The sequence below is a fragment of the Xenopus tropicalis genome, chromosome 5 (assembly GCF_000004195.4).
Source record: "Xenopus tropicalis strain Nigerian chromosome 5, UCB_Xtro_10.0, whole genome shotgun sequence".
NCBI classification, from domain to species: Eukaryota; Metazoa; Chordata; class Amphibia; order Anura; family Pipidae; genus Xenopus; species Xenopus tropicalis.
In genome coordinates, this window is record NC_030681.2 from 23,386,852 (window position 1) to 23,399,467 (window position 12,616).

Below are 12,616 nucleotides of genomic sequence, written 5' to 3' on the forward strand. Positions count from 1 at the left end.
TACATGATGCCCAGTCCCAGGTAATGAAAAGCAGCCCCAAAGCCTGAAACAACCACCATAATGTCCTGTAATGGGTCAACCATATCAAAAGGTTTCTCTGACACTGGTCTGTATGGGAGGGTGGCACAGTGTAACCAGTTACTCAAAGGGAATCCTGAAGAATGTATGGCGTTTGGCAAAGAGAATGGTAATATTGGAACATGGTGCCAATGTTGGTGGTTGTTAATGGGACTTGGGGTAAGGTTCTTAGCTTCTTTGGAACATTTGTAATGTGGTATAAGGTCAGATTAGATTATGAGAGCCGGGAGCAAATTTGCCCCTCTCGTTCCATCACATGACTTTTTGCCACCCCTGGTAACCTACGGGGCTCTGCTGTCTGAGGCCCAATGGCAGCAGCACCCATGCAAGAAAGATCCTTTTTGCTAAAGTTCATAATTATGTGGCTGATTTATCTATTATGCAACTGAGGAATACTGAAGGATCGACAATTTGATATTTTAATTCATTTATACAATTCTGATTGTCATCATCATCATCATGGTCAAATACATACATAGGCGTGATGTTATCATCATCAGGTCATGGAGACTGGGCACCTTGTTAAAACAGGGAAATACCGCAAGAGAACTGAAGCTTGTGCAAAAGTTAAACTTTCAACAATGATCCCCAACGCAAGATTAAAGTAACACTGGAGTCTCTCAGTTATATGTCCCACCATGGCCCAGTCAAAACCCCAATACCAATCAAATTGAAAATGTAGCCATTAGTTTTGAAAACGGAGGTGTCATCTGAGTAATCTGACCAACCTGGCGCAAATCTACCTTATAAATGGGCCAAAATAACTTTTTTCAGAGAAAAATTTGTTTTTCTGTAAAATGAAACTGTTTTTGTAATTGGTAAACTGGTCAGTGGTCTATATGTATCTATAATACACAAGAGTCATGAATACCCTATATATTATATCCATAGTCTGATTTTCTCACATTTGCTGTCATCCGGTTTAGTAACCTATGGATAGGCAGAAAGCTGATTTTATTCTTATATATAAAAATGGATTACGATCTCAGCCTGGCAATTATAGGCCACAAAGTTTGGCAACTGTGGTAGGCAAGTTATTTGAAGGCTTGTTAAGGGACCACACTCAAAAGTATGTTCTGGAAAATGGCATAGTGAGCGGTAATCAGCATGGCTTTATGAAAGCCAAATTAGTAGATGCATTTTCCCCTTATTGCCACAAAATAAGCTGGAACTGTGGGGGAAAGGGCTGCATTCTGGGTAAAACATGGCGAAGAGCATTTGAAATTGCACTTTGTAAACTGCCCTTGTGTTTGTAAATATAGTTGCTGTAATCATAAATATCTGTTAAACTCAACAGGATACTTGCCACTTCGACTAATGTCTTAAAAAGGACTTTTACAACCTGCTGATTGGCTGCTTTGAGCTCTTTTTTTCCTATTACAGGTATTGGGCCCCTTATCCGGAAACCCATTATGGAAACCCATTACGGAAACCCATTACGGAAAGGCCATCTCCAATAGACTCCATTATAAGCAAATAATTCAAATTTTTAAAAATCATTTCCTTATTCTCTGTAATAATAAAACATTACCTTGTACCAACTAAGATATAATTAATCCTTATTGGAGGCAAACTAATACTATTGGGTTTAATTACAGTTTAAATATTTTTTTAGCAGACTTTTGGTAGGAGATCTGAATTACAGAAAGACCCCTTATCCAGAAAACCCCAGGTCCCGAGCATTCTGGATAATGGGTCCTATGCCTGTAAAAACATTGGCATCAAGCATCTTTTTTACCGGCCAGGTGGCAACCCAAACCTTTTTGCATTCTCAGTATTTAGTATAGAACAACCACTAGATTAAAGGTCTATGTTTTAGATATATTTTCCTTAATTTAACATCATAGAATTTTCTTCTTTCTTGTCCTTATTTGACATTAAATAGAACTTCAGTTGTACCACTGGTATTTCACATCCTTATGTTCCAAAATGTGTACATTTTTAACCTGCTGTGTTGCAGGTATTATGCTTAAATAAGGCATTTGAGTCAATAATTTATTTGCCATTTGTTGCTACAGATAATTGCGGTGGCATTTCATAACATTTGATGAATCAATTAGTGGCAATAAACAAGAGATTTATTTGTGACTGACAACAACATACTATTATGTTAAAGGGAAAATATTCCTTGTAACACATTCTGTAAAAATAAATCACATAAAGCAGCTCATATGTGAAACACTGATTTATATCAGTAAAGCAATTTCTATTTATCTAGTAGTATGCACTGGATAATCCAATATACAGAAACTACTATTTTAAGTACCAAAGTCTGTCCTCACACACAAAGCAAGAGCCGGCATACATGCTAGGTAATGTCAGCCAATGAATGAGCCTATTCAAGGCTCTGCCAACTAGGGACTATCCTGTTCAAAAATGGATGCCCAGGTTACTGAGCATCCATTTTTATACTTCCCCAAATGCTACTGTAGTCGTTTACCGAGTCTGCCAATCAGTACATCCATTGCATTATTAATCCTGTTCCCTGATGTCATTGAACTACCCTGTAAAGTCATTACCCCACCCACTGACATCAACTCTCCACCCCCTCAATGTCACATGTCTGGTTTTACTAACTGAGTAAGGTGGTAGCTCTATTTGTGATGCTGTTTACCCTGACCCAATGTGTAGACTTGCATGAATGGATGTGTGAAGAGTTCTGAAACTGAAGGGGTACAGATGTTAGAATAGCAGTGTATGTAGCAGACAGATGGTGTCGAAGGCCCCCACCTCTGTTTAGGGATGGGGGTTTTTTTTTTGGACGTTTCTATTCTCAAAGAAGTGTCCCTTGTCTTTTAGATTTAGAAATACAGCGGAGTCTTGCCCTGTAAAATTTGGCCTCCAATGCTGAGCCATTCCCTTGGAGAACAGTTGCTTTGTCTCCCCTATATATAGGTCTGTGCACTCCTCGCTACACTGGCCTGCGTATACCACATTGCTAGCAACACATTGAGACAAAAACTTGTACACCCAAAGGAGCCAACACTAAAGGAAAAACAAAGCAATGTGGTATACGCAGTCCAGTGTTGCGTCTTCAGTGATTAAATATCAAGTCCAGTTGCTTTAGATTTACTTATACTAGAAGTACCATGACCTGGATGAATGAAAATCTTCATAGTTCACGTATGCATATAATCTTCAGTGTTTTTATTTTTCATATATATTTCTGTATTCTCAAAGCAATACTGATATTATTTGCTGCACACTGAATATCTAATTTTGTATTTCGAGAGCCTCTGTGATAACTTTACATGTCAATAATGATTTAGTCTTGTTTACTTGCTATTGATTGCATTCTTTGTATTTATCACTCAGCTGAACCACTCAGCATTAATATTTATTGATATTATTATTTTCAAAATCAAAACTCTTTGGTTTATTTTGTCATTATAATATCCTAAAAGTGCAGCATTACTTTCAATAGTTCCTTACTTCTGTATAAGTATTAAGCAATTGATGTCTGGATTATAATTTCCGAACTTTTTTTTTTATTAAACTTCCAAAGCCCCTCTTGGAAAATACTGACAGTGCAGGAAATGTTGATGGATAGATGTTCCAGACACAAATAAGAATGCACAATGTCAGCGGCTGAAGGCCTCCAGAACAGAAGGCTTTTTATTCTATATTAGCATAGACCTGGAACCAACCTGACATTCACCAAACCATGCAAATAAGATCGTCTGCAAAAGATTTGCAAATCAATAACCCACAACTTAGCAACTGGAAGCATCACGCGTTACAGCAGAAATCACCCAAAAGCCAGCTCATAGCGCAAATGAAATTGGAAGGTTACTTCCTACAGAATGCCCAGGAAAGCTAAGGCAAATCAAGCCATTATTAAAGTGTTATATTTTATCGGACTATAAGACACACAAAATGTAAAAAAAAAAAGAAAAACAAAACTAAAATGCAGCACTTAAGGGAGAATAAACATACTGCAAAAATGGCGTGTCTTATGATCCTGACTATGGCCATATGCTTATTGCACTCCCCTCTGTATTTAACTGTTCCATGAGGTGCTGTTCTGTTCCCTTCTGTTTGGTTTGTCCATCTTTGTTTGCACCATCTGTTCCCCTCTAAAGAGTTATCTTCTCTTTTTCTATTGTTTTCCCTGGAAATTCATTTCTTTATTCTTAATATTATCGTCTGTTCATCCCTTATAACATTTTCTTCTCTTTTTATTTTTTCTGTTCTGTGTCTGATATAATCTAAGGGCTATCACACAAAGTATATAAAAGGGTAATTTATAAACGCAGCTGCAAACAATCACACCAAATGGACATTTATGTTGCACTAATTGATGCCATTCATTAAAAGTACTTTTGTATAGTTGCACTAAGCGCCATTGCAGCTGTCCTACCTCATCTACTGAATTGTGCGCAAGTGACTCTGTGGAACCCTGGAACTACTGCCACCCTGAACATGGCTGTAATTCCAGGGTTGCCAAAGCATGTTGCAGGCTTGATACCCATCTGGTTTTGACCTGGGCAGCACAGGTTTCAGAAGGGCGCTCTGGGTCAAAACTGACTTCCCGGTTTAGGAAAACCAGGCAGGAATCTCCTAGATTGCCAATTGCCCTGCTACCACAATGTCACCCCCTGCCCACTGACATCACAGTCCCTACCCTGGGACATCACCGTTCTCCTCCCTGCCTGGCTCTTGGAAGGGGAAAGGTGGCAACCCTAGGGTTGCATCAATAGGTGCAGCAGAGTCGATTCAATTATGTTGGAAGTCTGGGAAAAGTCCTGCAGTGTGGGTAAAAAACACAGTCATTTGCATCTGAATATTGCAATTTGCTGCATTTGTAATTGACCCTTCAAATACTGAGCCCGAATCCATCACTGCCACTCCTATTTATTGAAATGGAAAGTGTTGGCATTGGTGCTTTTCAGTCAGAAAACAAAGATTATGTTCAGCCGGATACTGGCCAATGTAAGGAAAGGTTAAGGCATTCCAATAATGTTTCAGGAGCCTCCCTGATTTAAGCCCCTCTTCCCCAGTAACCAGGTAGGCCAGTAGCAGGCCTGTCTGCTCTAGTCAGTAATTTGCACCCTTAACTTGCCCAATCTGTTAAAATGTCATGCTAAATTGTTCAACATTGTCTGAAGCGGTGAAGCAGGCAGCTTGTTGGGTGGGTTGGGCAGGGGTGGTGCTAGGTTATGACATTCCCAAGGTGCTCTGCTGACATCAATAGGGTATCTTGTTATATATTCATTTTATTCTCGGTTTTCTTGTATCCCTATCATGGCATATTTCTTTTCTCCTTTGCTACTTTATGCTCTCCCCTTCCTCAGCTCTGCTCCTCTTTCTTTATGCCTTCTATGCAGCTATCTATGTCTTTATATCACCAATGCACCCTGTTCCATGGATCTGTTTTAGGCCTACGGCACAAGTGATTAAATAGACTGATCATGAGAGCAGATTAAAAATCACATTGCTATAAAGAATGAAACTGTGTAGGAGAGTAATATTTGTGTTGGGATCCGTGTTGTTTTGTTTGTGTCTGCTTTGTTTGTCATGTTGTTGTTCATAAGTAGAGTGGTTAATAAAGTTTCTTACAGGAAGGGCTATACAGGGAAGGAAGAGAAAGTTGCCAGCCCTTCTGGCAGTGTGAGGCGGTCAGGGTTGCCAGGTTGGCGGTTTTCCCACCAAATTGGGCTATTAATTTAAAGCCCTGACGGGTTTCCAAAGTACAAACCTGCCAAGGTACAGTTTTGGGCTATTCTTTTGGAGCCTTGGCGGGTTTGTAGTTTGGAAACTAGCCAAAGTTTTTTTCTCCTAGTGTGCCTGTTCCACTGCATGCTGGGTAATGTAGTTTGTGTCAATTGTAATAGTAACAATTAGACTACAGCTAGGATTAATATAACTACAATACCCAACATGCAATTGGACAGTACAGACAGAGACTCCATTTTGTATTCCTTTTTGCTCTTTCAGGCTCAACCTGTCTGCCCTACAGCCAGCTCCCTGCTCTATAGGGTATGTGATTGTACTATTACTTTTTACTGTGATGTGGGGGCAGTTCTGCAGTTGATCCTTAAGCTGTAACTCTCAGGATATCTTGGGGCTGAGAGTTGTAGTTAAACGCACCCATATGTATATCATGTCTGGGGTTAATGCAACATTCGTAATCTGTTTCTGTAGTGACTTCCCAGCTGGACTGGGCAGAGAGGGCAGGGAATTATCAGCCATCCCAGTAACTGGAGAGGGGGCACAGGGCATAGGTAGGGATTTGCTTTAAAAAGGCATATTTTCCCATATATACTTTTATTTTTTTAGAATTTTTTTTTTTTGGATATTTTTGGGCTACTTTCAAAGTGGCTTTTGGCTAGTTTTGGGCTGGTTTTAGAACTGACTTTGGCTGGTTTGGAAAAATAAATCTGGCAACCCTGGAGGCAGTGCTATTCAGGGAAAGTCCAAGAGCCCAGGCTGAGCAGGACACGGTCGCACTGCACCGTCTGTACTGTGTGTAACCTAGGGAATGGCTGGCAAAGTCATACAGACTAAATACTTTGCTTTATAGCAATAGAACCAGTCTACCATATTTGTTTGTATGTAACACCAGAGGGTTCATTATACAAAGCATTTGCACAGACTTGCTCTTGGAGGAGTTAGCTTAGTATAGTATGTCATAGAATGGCAATTCTTAGCAACTTTTCAATTGGTCTTCCATTCCTTTTATTTTTTTCACAATTTTTGAATTATTTGCTTTCCTCTACAGCACTGGTTCTCAACCTTACTAATGCCGTGACCCTTTAATACAGTTCCTCATGTTGTGGTGACCCCCAACCATAAAATTATTCCTAAGACCATCGGAAATATGTGTTTTCCGATGGTCTTAGGTGACCCCTGTGAAAGAGTTGTTCGACCCCCAAAGGGGTCCCGACCCACAGGTTGAGAACTACTGCCCTAGTGTGTCTTCACCCTAAAAGCTGGTCAATTTCCTGCCCTGGTAAATATTATATACTGTATCTCTTTGACTTCTTAGTAGTGTAGATTCTTTGATAAGGTGAAAGAGCCAAGGAAGAAAAAAACAAATATTCATGAAACTGCAAATCTACCAGGTTTATGATGTTAAACCAATCAAGCCTCTACATCAGTGATCCCCAACCAGTGGCTCGGGGGCAACATGTTGCTCACCAACCCCTTGGATGTTGCTCTCAGTGCCCCCAAACCAGGGAGTTATTTTTGAATTCCTGACTCGGGGGTTGAATAAAAACAAGATTTACTCCCAAATAAAGCCCCCTGTAAGCTGATAGTGTGCATAGAGGCCCCTAATAGCCAATCTTAGCCCTTATTTGGCACCTCCATGAACTTTTATGGTGCTTGTGTTGCTCTCCAAGTCTTTTTACATTTGACTGTGGCTCACGAGTAAGAAAGGTTGGGGACCCCTGCTCTACATAGACATCACTGTGCTATTCTAACCCGTAAGAGAAAAGAACAGATAAAGGAATAAATGCACACACAGTGGTTTTCTTAAACTGTTTCTAAGTTATAAACGTATCTGAAATCTTTGAAGTTTCATCTAATGATGTCTGTATCCTCCTGGAGGTGTCAAAACCTTCTGAAAGGTATAGTGCTAATATTTATCCTGTTTAATAGCTAAAACTGGTCATGCTACCATCTTTCCTGTTTCTTTTGGCAGCATGTTAAAGGGGAACTCCGCCCAAACACCTAAGCCTAAACCCCTATTCCCCTGCTGATCCGTCTGACTACAGTAGTCAGCCTGCCTTAATCCTTCGGTCATTTGGCCCTGGGTCCATATTCAGGTGTCACACCACTGTGCAGATTTCTTTACTGGGAAAGTAAAGAAAAATCATGACATGTAGCTGATATGAAAGTTACAGGGACCAGAGCAATTGTTAATGAAAAAGATCCCCTTAATGATTGAAACAGATCAGGGGTAGCTTAGATACTGCCACCCCCAATGAATGAAGGTTTCCTTGTCCATTAATAAGAAAAAGGTGACTCTCCTACATTCAAGATAACTGCAAGGAATTGTGGGGACCCAAACCCAACCTGATAAAGCCCTGATCCTCACAATCCGTCCCCCTCATCCTCCAAAACTCCTAAACCAGCTAAACCCCAGCCCTTATGTAGGAAGCCCAGTCCTGTCTGCGGCCGCCCAAGCCCCTTGCTGGTACCTGCTTACCCATGGGCTGAAACCTGTTATTGTGGCAAAACACAACTTTATCAAATATTAAAGTGTGAATACTTATGCAAACATCATATTTCTAATTGTTCGTGGGGTTGAATGCTATTGCAAAGCACTCAGACCTTCCATAATTCTACTCTATTCAATGGTTGAATTGGCACACGGTTACCCATGTGAGCAGTAACGCCACGTCAAGGCTTCAACTCTTGTTACTGTCCATTCACACACCTATTGCAGGAAATGGCTCACCCTATCATTTACTGCAATAGTTCCCTATCTGGTCCAGCACCGAGTGACAAAACGTCATGGGACCTTTAGCAGGAACAATAGCTCCTGCTATTGGCTAACTAATCCATACACGCATATTTAATTGGCTTTCACTCACACAGATCTTAGCTCATTTTAGTTTGTTGCAGCAAATCACATGGAGTTATCATAAGTGTAAGGGTTAAATCCCCACTGCTTTGCTAAGCACATGATTTGCTGCAATGATTCCCTATACGGTCCCTATTTAGGTGAATATTCAGACACATCACTGGCTTTCACTCACACACACATTGGCTATTTTTACTGTGTTGCAGCATAGCATAGGTGGCATTTATACCTCCGCTACTTAGCTAACCTTATGATTTGCTGCAATACTCCCCTAAGCAGTAAGGATTTGAGAATATAAATACTGGTTAATGACTAATGATGGCCCTATTTATGCTGTAGATTACATAAATTACTCAAACCTGCGGGCAAAGTAGCAGGCTGTGCCTAGGCAGCATTTTGGTTAATCAAGCTTGGCCTGGTTTTTTCTAAACCTGGAGTTTCCCTGTATTTTACACCAAATATGGCCTGAGATAGTTGGGCATATTTTTACAAAGTGCACTACTGTCACATGACACACACACATCTCACAAAACCGTACATCATTCATACATTTCGAGACAAATCACAGTGTAAGCAATTGGTATAAACAAGCTTATATAACTGCTGTAATGGTAACTTACCCTAGTTTCATATGTAGCCAATCGCTGGCTTAAAAAAGCCAGAACTGAACCACTGCTACTGTATATGATTTACTTTAGCTATCCTTTGTATTTGGGGGGGGTTTCTTTTAGTTGCTTTATTTATGTTCTAAAGGTGAATATAGGTCTCACCTGCTGTGACAGATTACTTATTAGTGAGGCTAATGTCACGCCAGGCTGTGCTAAAGCCGACCCGCTCCCGTCCCATCCATGGTGCCACCGATAGGCACAGCAGCGGCCTGTGCTCATACAAACGGTGGGTTTTAGTGCGTAAGGATGTATTTCCCTGCCAAACTCTGCTCCGTTGGTGCACTTATACCATGGAGTGGATGGGAGCAGAACAGCTTTTTCAGGCTGGTGGGGCATTAGCTTTATATTTGAAACAAAACAAATCCTATTTAATTCCTACAAGATCCAGAGGAAGGCAAAAAAACCCCGTCTGAAGCAATTTCTTATTTGCTTCAGAAGGGGAAAAAAATTCCTTCCTGACTCCAAAATGGCAATCGGTTCAATCCCTGGATCAATGGAGGCCTAATTATGCCAATAACAGTAGCCTCGTACAGTCAGTACACTGCTACATGCTTGGCGTATGGGCTGGCTCAGTATTGGCAGACATTTGGTAAAGTACCAGGATATAACAATATCCTAACACTGGTTACTGGTCCGTTGAATGGGAGAACAGTAAGGCTCTATATAAACACACAGGCATTTGGGGGTGCTTCTAAGCCAATCTCACCTGTAGTACAGTCAGCAGCTGCTGCGCTGTTAATGCAAGCTCTGTAAATATGCTGAACTGCAGCTCTCTGCTCTTAATACTATATATATGGCTATGGGCTGTGCTGCAAGTAAAATGGCCATAGAAGCACCTAGAAATGCCAGCGGATAATAGTGAAAAAACTTATCTCAGTGTTCCCCTGTTCAACGAATGGGTGAGCATTTTAATTGACTTAACTGACTTACACTCACACACACAGCATTCATACACACACACACACACACACACACACACACACAGCATTCATACACACACACACACACAGCATTCACACAGCATGCATACACACACACAGCATGCATACACACATACACATACACACATACACACACAGCATACATACACACGCACACATACACACATTCACACACAGCATGCATGCATACACACACACACATAGCATGCATACACACACACACAGCATGCAAAAACATACACACACACGGCATGCATACACATACACACACACACACATACACGCACAGCATGCATGCATACACACACACACATACACACACAGCATGCATGCATACACACACATACACACATAGCATGCATACACACACATACACACATAGCATGCATACACACACATACACACATAGCATGCATACACACACATACACATACACACACAGCATGCATACACATACACACACACACACATACACACAGCATGCATACACACACACACACACCATGCATACACATATACACACACAGCATGCATACACACACACACACACACCATGCATACACACATACACACACAGCATGCATACATACACACACACACATACACACAGCATGCATACACACACACCATGCATACATACATACAGTGAGGCAGTGATTAGGAAGGAGGAAAATCACAGGTTAGGGAACTGGTGGGAGAGAGAAGTTAAGGGTGGGAGGCAGTGGTGTAACTTTATGGGCCCAAGCACCCCGCAATGAGATTTTATGTGCATTACGGGCCTCCCGCCACACCCCTATGTGGGCCCCCATGTGGAGCAAGCAGATCTGGGCCCCCCGCGGCCGTGGGTCTGCTTCCTCTATAGTTACACCACTGCTCTGGGGCAATGATTAGAAGTGGGTTAATCACAGGTAGGGGGATAGGAGAGTGATCAAAGATTTTTTGGAGGGTAATTAGTTAGGAAGAGGGTTAATTATGGGTAATGGAAAAAGAGGAAGACAGAAGGTTGGGATGTGGGGCAGTGGTGTAACTTTATGGGCCCAAGCACCCCGCAATGAGATTTTATGTGCATCACGGACCACCCGCCACACCCCTATGTGGGCCCCCATGTGGAGCAAGCAGATCCGGGCCCCCCGCGGCCATGGGTCTGCTTCCTCTAGTTACGCCACTGTTGTGGGGCAATGATTAGAAGTGGGTTAATCACAGGTAGGGGGATAAGAGAGTGATCAAAGATATTTTGGGGGGTAATTAGTTAGGAAGAGGGTTAATTATGGGTATTGGAAAAAGATGAAGACAGAAGGTTGGGATGTGGGGCAGTGGTGTAACTTTATGGGCCCAAGCACCCCGCAATGAGATTTTATGTGCATTACGGGCCCCCGCCACACCCCTATGTGGGCCCCCATGTGGTGCAAGTAGATCCGGGCCCCCCGCGGCCGTGGGTCTGCTTCCTCTAGTTACGCCACTGCTCTGGGGCAATGATTAGAAGTGGGTTAATCACAGGTAGGGGGATAAGAGAGTGATCAAAGATATTTTGGGGGTAATTAGTTAGGAAGAGGGTTAATTATGGGTATTGGAAAAAGATGAAGACAGAAGGTTGGGATGTGGGGCAGTGGTGTAACTTTATGGGCCCAAGCACCCCGCAATGAGATTTTATGTGCATCACGGGCCTCCCACCACACCCCTATGTGGGCCCCCATGTGGAGCAAGAAGATCCGGGCCCCCCGCGGCCATGGGTCTGCTTCCTCTATAGTTACACCACTGCTGTGGGGCAATGATTAGAAGTGGGTTAATCACAGGTAGGGGGATAAGAGAGTGATCAAAGATTTTTTGGGGGGTAATTAGTTAGGAAGAGTGTTAATTATGGGTATTGGAAAAGGAGGAAGACAGAAGGTTGGGATGTGGGGCAGTGGTGTAACTTTATGGGCCCAAGCACCCCGCAATGAGATTTTATGTGCATCACGGGCCCCCCGCCACACCCCTATGTGGGTCCCCATGTGGAGCAAGCAGATCCGGGCCCCCCGCGGCCATGGGTCTGCTTCCTCTAGTTACGCCACTGTTCTGGGGCAATGATTAGAAGTGGGTTAATCACAGGTAGGGGGATAAGAGAGTGATCAAAGATATTTTGGAGGGTAATTAGTTAGAAAGAGTGTTAATTATGGGTAATGGAAAAATTGGAAGACAGAAGGTTGGGATGTGGGGCAGTGGTGTAACCTTATGAGCCCAAGCACCCCGCAATGAGATTTTATGTGCATTACTGGCCCCCCGCCACACCCTTATGTGGGCCCCCATGTGGAGCAAGTAGATCCGGGCCCCCCGCAGCCGTGGGTCTGCTTCCTCTAGTTACGCCACTGCTCTGGGGCAATGATTAGAAGTGGGTTAATCACAGGTAGGGGATAAGAGAG